The sequence below is a fragment of the Eurytemora carolleeae genome, unplaced genomic scaffold, assembly GCF_000591075.1.
Source record: "Eurytemora carolleeae unplaced genomic scaffold, Eaff_2.0 scaffold63, whole genome shotgun sequence".
NCBI classification, from domain to species: domain Eukaryota; kingdom Metazoa; phylum Arthropoda; class Copepoda; order Calanoida; family Temoridae; genus Eurytemora; species Eurytemora carolleeae.
The window spans coordinates 329377-338263 of NW_019396024.1; positions in this window are offsets into that span (position 1 = coordinate 329377).

The window sequence follows — 8887 nt, forward strand, 5'->3', positions numbered from 1 at the left end:
TTAAGAGTATCCAACACTAAAGTTACCAGAGCTCTAAGATTATACGTGGATATCGAGTACAAAGGATCGGGATTAAGAGTATCCAACACTAAAGTTACCAGAGCTCTAAGATTATACGTGGATATCGAGTACAAAGGATCGGGGTTAAGAGTATCCAACACTATAGTTACCAGAGCTCTAAGATTATACGTGGATATCGAGTACAAAGGATCGGGGTTAAGAGTATCCAACACTAAAGTTACCAGCTCTAAGGTCGTAATTCTGATCGCTTGATATCCAAAAGGGGCACTTTTTTCAATTTTACGCGAATCTGTTTGATCTCTTGATTCGCGATTTCTTTGTTCTCTCATTAGCTAAGAAAAATTTCCTGGCGTTTAAAGGAGTATTCGTGAAAAATAAACGGGGGTATAGACTTACGGCGAAAAATTAGCTCTAAAGGATCGCTACTAATCTTACTTCTATCTGATGCATCTATAAGGAGAAAATTGTTAAATACGACTCATACCGAAGAACGTAGAGTCCATACGAATTCGGAAAGCTGTAACATTCAACTCTGATCATAAAATAATCAATTTTAACAGGATATCGAACAAAGATAAAATTAATTCGTAGATTAAGAAAAGATCATGCAAAATCAATTCCTGTTTTCAATATCCACGATTCACGAATTCCCGGATCAGAATCATTTGTATTTGTGTCAAATCATGTTATAGAAAAAACTTCTGTTAAAATAATTCACGTGAAAATAATTAGTTAGAAGAAGGATGTGAGATTTTAAGTATAAAAAATCCACACCTTTTTCCCTCAAAAGCTTAATTATAATCCGATCATTATAAAAATGTCAGGAATGCATGGTTAAAAAATTATCTGATTTGGTCAATCCTGCACTGAATGACGGCTCTTTAAATCTCGGAGATGGAACTGTAGGATTTCTTTTTCAGACCACTCCTGGCAGCCTTCTTTTTTAAGTTTCCCCAACTATTCTCAATTAAAGGCCGGACATTATAAAATAATGAGAGACTGGCAGGTTCGTCATGCCAGCAAGATAAGCCCCTTACAGACCAGATCACTTACTACTTGTAATTAAATATGATCCTATCAGCTAAGAAATGGTCTCTGGCAACTGTTCTCCTTGTTGAAGTAAAAGTGAAGGAACAGGTTCTGAATTCGTCTGGAAACAGTGGGATACTGTGTCCTACTAATAGTAGTTTGGTCTTAGTAGCTTCATCCTGAACTTGTAATCTGGTAACTTCAAAACTTTTCCATCCCCAAGAGAAGAAAGAGCCGTCGTTCAAAAGTTGGCCAAATCCGACATTATTTTAATCCTATGGAGATATAGTAATAGTAATTGCATTATGATCGTGTTGGGACTTTTAGCACCCTTTATACATAAACAAGTCTGTGCCCTGAAAGTTAGTGTGGCCAACCCAATAATATCTTTTTGAGTCTATAGTTTTAAGTGGGTTGAGGCCTATTTAAAATTCTGGTACACTTGTTTATGTTTGATATGTTAATTTTGGATCAATCTTACAACTCTATTTAATAAGGATGAAAAAGAGTTAAATTTCTTTATTTTGGTTATAATCTATTGAAAATTTAGAATGGATATTGGAGGACAGCTTGGCTTGCAGAGATATTAGCCAACTACTTTATTAATGGACGGGTTACTATAGTCTGCCTTCTTTTCTCCGACTTTTTTGCTGGTTTCATTCGGACTGAGCGCATTTCTCCGTCTCTGCGTAGAGTAGACGGACAGTTTTATGAATGCTTAAACTATAGAACAACACTAAACATATTATCACTTGAATCATATTTTTAATGTAAGGATTCACCTGTGCCATATGAAGAGTTAAAATAAATAAATCTCAATAAAGTTAAAACATTTGAATTATTGTTAATATTTGCTTTGAACCATAAACCATAAAAAATGCTAGTTTTAAAGAAGAATGGAAAAAGGAAGAATGAGAGAAATTCAAAGAGAGAAGAATCAGGATATAAGGAGAAAAATACGGGAAATATTTGATAGGATGAATTAAAAGGGGATAAAGAATAAAGAGAGGATAAACTAAGGAGAAATTAGGACAAGGTGAGGGTATTAATGATAAAAGATATAAGGAGAGGATAAGGATAGGAATTCTGATCTTAATCTAATCTTGACTAAGTCTTACCCTTCTCAAATCTACCTTTTTAAATTATTGATGTGTGATGAGAGAGTGTAAGATGGATTTTGTGTGTGTATTGTGTGCATGTTCGTGAAGATATCAAATAAGGGTTTAACTCATTTTTATTAGAAAACAATTTAACTGTATAATACCATAAGACTAAGTAAAGACGCCTTTTTAAATCTCATATTTAACGAATCATGATGATTCAAGTCTTTCTTGATGAGTGTATTTTTGGAGGGTTTTCTTTTCTCCTGAAAAACGTTTTTTTTTGTAATTCTGTAATTCTTGTGACAGTAGAACATCAGAATAACACAGTAAAAAAATGTTTACAATATTGTTTATTCAAATTATGAAAATAAATCTATTAATCCGTGTTTACCATCCTGAAGGATGTGAAATGGCAATTGAGAATAAATATTATGGGGTTATTTGTAGCATTTTGGAACTTGGAAGTGCATATTTCGTCAGAATTTTTACGCCTTTAAACTTACTTTAAACGGCTATAAAACACCCCTTAGAAACTATCGACTTTTGGTTATATTTCTTATAAATAAAAGCTGTGGTTTAAAAAGAATCCATAATTGATATAAAAAATAAAAATGAAAAACCTTTTTTTAAAAAATCTTAATTACATTTATAGCATTATTAAGATTCTTATTTACTGTTTAAATCCCCCCCATTTAATTAATTTTTTTGATTATTATGCTGTTATACTTCCAATCTCTATAACGTTGTCTTCTCTTTAATATACAATATTGGATTCGAGGTTCACTAACAATTTCCGCTCCGAGGATGGATTCATCCAGTCTCTCTGATATCGTTGTCGAATACCCTTTTGTTTATACCCTTAATACTGCTTAGTCATTTTTTAATTTAATAAAAGTGCAAATCACCTTGATAGACCGGATGAATAATCCTCAAGAAACATACCTCTCCACCATACAAACCGTCGAACTTTATTAATAGTCCTGACTGTTTCCTTCATTTACTTCGATGTCGAACCTCCTCTGAATGACCGACAAAGTCAATAAATGACAATAAACGATTTTTCGAGAAAAGCTCTCTCATTGCTTCCTTTTCTTTGACATTGAGGACATTAGTCGAATTTGCCAAGACAAACATAGAGTACATGTATAGTACAGTGGTCGGTACAGAACCCCTACATAGAGTACATGTATAGTACAGTGGTCGGTACAGAACCCCTACATAGAGTACATGTATAGTACAGTGGTCGGTACAGAACCCCTACATAGAGTACATGTGTAGTACAGTGGTCGGTACAGAACCCCTACATAGAGTACATGTATAGTACAGTGGTTGGTACAGAACCCCTACATAGAGTACATGTATAGTACAGTGGTTGGTACAGAACCCTTACATAGAGTACATGTATAGTACAGTGGTTGGTACAGAACCCTTACATGCTTAGTTAGATCAAATAAACAATACAGAATTAATTTAGATTATCTTTTGATCTTGAAACAAGAACAAAAATACTTTATGCATTTAACAATGAGTATTGAACACTAACCAAAGTGTAAATGATATCAATGTGATCAAGTGCTGTTCAGAAATATGTAATATTTAACATTTTAAAAAATTGAATTGAATTGATGTTTCCATTTTATATCATTAGTTCATTGGTTCTTTTAAATTTTAATATTTCTTAAAATATTTATTCCACCAATTTTAGATGTTTTTGAATAACTGACCTTATTTATACAACATGAAGCTGAGATATTCGTGCAGGCGACACTTCAGCGACCACGACAAAAGCTGATATTAGTTACGTTTTATTTACAAGTATGTATTCATATTTGATTAATAGAACTGGAGACTGAATTTCAAGTAACCCTCCAGAGTGACAAGTAGGATTCATAACGATAGTAATAATTAAATAATTTTTAAGCGGGACGACCTTATCTTCCTTCACATTTTTGATTATTTAAAGTTTGAAAGGGCTATGTTGTGAATCAGCCAACCCTTTTCTTGAAATGGAGGGAGAGACAGGGTCTCTTTAAACTATAACGAATGTCCCTTTAAATGTACTTTTTTATCTTGCAGTATTTTACTCAGTAATATTTGAGCCTAAATGTTTATTTTAAAAAGCCTAAATCTTTAAAACCTGATGGTATCTTTAATAATTACTCTTAAAGAGTAGGTAATTTGAAATATCAAATATCAGTTGGCAACGAGGGATTAGAAAACTAATTATTCTGGCGAGTAAATTCAAATCCCCTATTCCTCCTGGGGCCCCCATAGGGCCCTTATGGAGTCCTTAATAAACTCGACACATTTTCTATTGTATGTGCATATGTTTGAACCTGATGTCGTGTACCTTTGAACTATGAGTTCTGCTAGATTAACGGTAAAGTTAGAACTTTTCAAGGTTTGCATTTCATGCTGCAAAGATAAATATAAGAGTTAGAGACAAGTGTTCAATTATCAATTAAATTTTGATTATTAGATTTTCAGTATTTTTTAACTTTTAGAACAAGAGGTCGAGGTAATAAACTTATGAAGAGGGGAAAAAGGGCGGAGAAGAAGCTACCTAGGGATTCGACCCTTAAGAAAATGAAGAAAGAGGAGGAGAAAAGACGGGACGAAATAAGTGAATTCTTATAAAAAGGAACTGAGTTTTTGTCACAAACTCAAATTTTCTAATCCTTATATCTTCGCAACCTGTAGGTGTAAACCTTTGATATTTCAAACTTAGAATATCTTATCTAACATAATTTATAGTTTGAAATATCAAAGGTCTACGATACTTGGTTGCAAAGATATTGGAATTAAAAAGTTAAGTTTGTGACAGAATCTCAATTCCTTTATATTCTTTATTGGGTTTTTATAAAAAAGATATTTATCCATATATATAAATAATGCTGGGTTTGTGAGATGGGGGGTTGGGAGATTGAAATATTAATTGCAGATAGTTTGGTAATAATACCTTTATTTGATAGGTAAACTTAATGCATGTTAAAAATGGTATTTATTTATTTTTAATATATTGATTTATGCAGAATTGTGCAGAATTGTTTTAGTTCAATGTGACTTTGTTTATGTTTGTCCCATATTACGTTTGTGTTTGATAAACCATAGAAGTTTTACAGCCAATATATATTGTCCCGGTGTGCCGTACATGTATGTTTGTAATTGTTTTGTACAGCTTACTCTAGCTGATTAAAAGTCGGCCAGTACATAAACTGAACCGGAATTTACAGTGTGCCATGTCCGAAAATGTATGAACGACATATGCCGCCATATCGGAAAGGTGTGTACCTTGGACCTATTTATTTTAAGGAAATAGAGGGGACCTGGGTGGTAGTTGTATGACAAAATTTTAGAAAGCATTACAGGGGAAGAAAGTTCCAAACCTGACACTGAGTGTCAAGTTTGTACACAAATATTGTGATCAGCGTTTTAGTAACTTTTACTGTGCCGAGAGCAAATATCAATTAAAGAAACTATTTCCAACATATTATTAAGCACGACAATAACTACAAATAACACTATTTACTTCTTTTTAAAATTAACACTTTGAGTGGTCGTTCATTTTTTTCCCATTTTCGAAACCATTCAAGGTTTTCCATTTTCGCACATATCATGAATTCGAATTTCATCCGGTTTAATACCCAGGGTTAGTTCATCAAGGTTAAATACCCAGGGTTAGTTTATCTAGGTTTAATACCCAGGATTAGTTCATCCAGGTTTAATACCCAGGGTTAGTTTATCCAGGTTTAATACCCAGGGTTAGTTTATCTAGGTTTAATGCCCAGGATTAGTTCATCTAGGTTTAATACCCAGGGTTAGTTCATCCAGGTTTAATACCCAGGGTTAGTTTATCTTGGTTTAATACCCAGGATTAGTTCATCCAGGTTTAATACCCAGGGTTAGTTTATCCAGGTTTAATACCGAGGGTTAGTTCATCCAGGTTTAATACCCAGGGTTAGTTCACCCAGGTTTAATGCCCAGGGTTAGTTCATCCAGGTTTAATACCCAGGGTTAGTTCATTCAGGTTTAATACCCAGGGTTAGTTCATCCAGGTTTAATACCCAGGGTTAGTTTATCCAGGTTTAATACCCAGGGTTAGTTCATCCAGGTTTAATACCCAGGGTTAGTTCATCCAGGTTTAATACCCAGGGTTAGTTNCGTTTGATTTCAAATGAAAGAAACCGAATGCTTTTCTCTCTGGTTAGTGTTAGTTCATCCAGGTTTAATACCAAGGATTGGTTCATCCAGGCTTAATACCCAGGGTTAGTTCATCCAGGTTAAATATCCAGGGTTAGTTCATCCAGGTTTAATACCCAGGGTTAGTTCATCCAGGTTTAATAAAAGGGTTAGTTCATCCAGGTTTAATACCCAGAGTTAGTTCATCCATGTTTGATACCCAGGATTGGTTCATCCAGGCTTAATAGCCAGGGCTAGTTCATTCAGGTTTAATTCCCAGGGTTAGTTCATCCAGGTTAAATACCCAGGGTTAGTTCATCAAGGTTAAATACCCAGGGTTAGTTCATCAAGATTTGATACCCAGGATTGGTTCATCCAGGCTTAATACCCAGGGCTAGTTCATTCAGGTTTAATACCCAGGGTTAGTTCATCAAGGTTAAATACCCAGGGTTAGTTCATCAAGATTTGATACCCAGGATTGGTTCATCCAGGCTTAACACTCAGGGTTAGTTCATCCAGATTTAATTCCCAGGGTTAGTTCATCCAGGTTAAATACCCAAGGCTAGTTCATCAAGGTTAAATACCCAGGGTTAGTTCATCCAGGTTTAATACCTAGGGTTGGTACATACAGGTTTAATACCCAGGGTAGTTCATCCAGGTTTAATACCCAGGGTTAGTTCATCTACGTTAAATACCCAGGGTTAGTTCATCCAGGTTAAATACTCAGGGTTGGTTCACCCAGGTTTAATACACAGGTTTATTTCATCCAGATTTAATACCCAGGGTTGGTTCATCCAGGTTTAATACCCAGGGTTAGTTCATCCAGGTTAAATACTCAGGGTTAGTTCATCAAGGTTAAATACCCAGGGTTAGTTCATCAAGGTTAAATACCCAGGGTTAGTTCATCAAGGTTAAATACCCAGGGTTAGTTCATTCAGATTAAATAATCAAGGTTGATTCATCCAGGTTTAATGCCTAGGGTTATGGGTTAGTTCATCCAAGTTAAATAACCTGGATTAGTTCATCCAAGTAAAATACTCAAGGTTGGTTCATCCAGGTTTAATGCCCATGGTTAGTTCATCTAGGTTTAATGTCCAGGGTTAGTTCATCTAGGTTTAATGTCCAGGGTTAGTTTATCCCAGTTTAATATCATTGGTTAGTTCATCCAGGTTAAATACTCAAGGTTGATTCATCCAGGTTTAATGTCCAGGGTTAGTTCATCCAAGTTTAAGATCATTGGTTAGTTCATGCAAGTTTAATACTCATGGTTGATTCATCCAGGTTTAATGCCCAGGGTTAGTTCATCTAGGTTTAATACCATTAGTTAGTTCAAAACACAGTTCCAAGTTACAATTTCGTCATAAACAGTGTTTCTTTAAGAGCAAAAAAGTTTAAATTGGTATGGCAGAAAAAGTTGAAACGGGTTTCCATCAAATCATATCAACTTATCCTGGTGAGATATTTTTTTTCAAGATATACACTTGTATAGCTGGAGGAGAGATTGATGTTTGCAGCAGCATATTTGGTCCCCTCCGAAGGAGCTGAGGCCACAGGTGGGAAATTTTTCCACCTGAGGGAATGTTTTTTTTTTTATATAATGCTAATTACTCCATCGCAGGAATGGTAAATAACACTCTTGACACTAATTACTCCATCGGAGGGATGGTAAATAACACTTAGGACACTAAATACTCTACCAGAGGCAAGGTAATTAACACTCAGGACACTAATTACTGCATCGGAGGGATGGTAATTAACACTCAGGATACTAATTACTCTACCGAAGGAATGGTAAATAACACTCAGGACACTAAATACTCTACCGGAGGAATGGTAATTAACACTAATTACTGCATCGGATGGATGGTAATTAATACTTGGAACACTAATTACTCCATTGGAGGGATGTTTAATAACATTCAGGACACTAATTACTCCATCAGAGGGATGGTAATTAATACTTGGGACACTAATTTCTCCATTGGAGTTAGGATACTAATTACTCCATCGCACGGGTGGTAATTAACACTCTCGAGTAATTAGTATCCTGAGTGATAATTATCATTCCTCTGATGGCGTAATTAGTGTCTTAAGTGCTAATTACCATCCCTCCAGTGAAGTAATTAGTGTCCTGAGTGTCATTTAACATCCCTCCGGTGAAGTAATCAGTATCCTAAGTGTTTATTACCTTCCCACAGGTAGAGTAATTAATGTCCTGAGTGTTAATTGCCATCCCTACAATGGAGTAATTAGTGCCCTGAGTGTTTATTTCGGTTAGTGTATGACGTTTGTTCACACAATTTTTTTCAACAAACGCTCTTTATATGCCAACTTCTATTAATTTTTACAATAAATAAAATGTTTTCTACGCCCCCCCCCACCCACTCTAAACCATTGGGGGGGGGGGGAGATTTCGATCTTTTCAATAGTCCAAGTTTATTTTCTCGGGGGTTTCTTGAAAGCATCCACATTTTTTCACCAGAAAGAAAGCAGAGGAAAAAGCAATACTTTAAAATTATTAGCTCATAAAAGATTATTTGACTGAAACGTGTAAT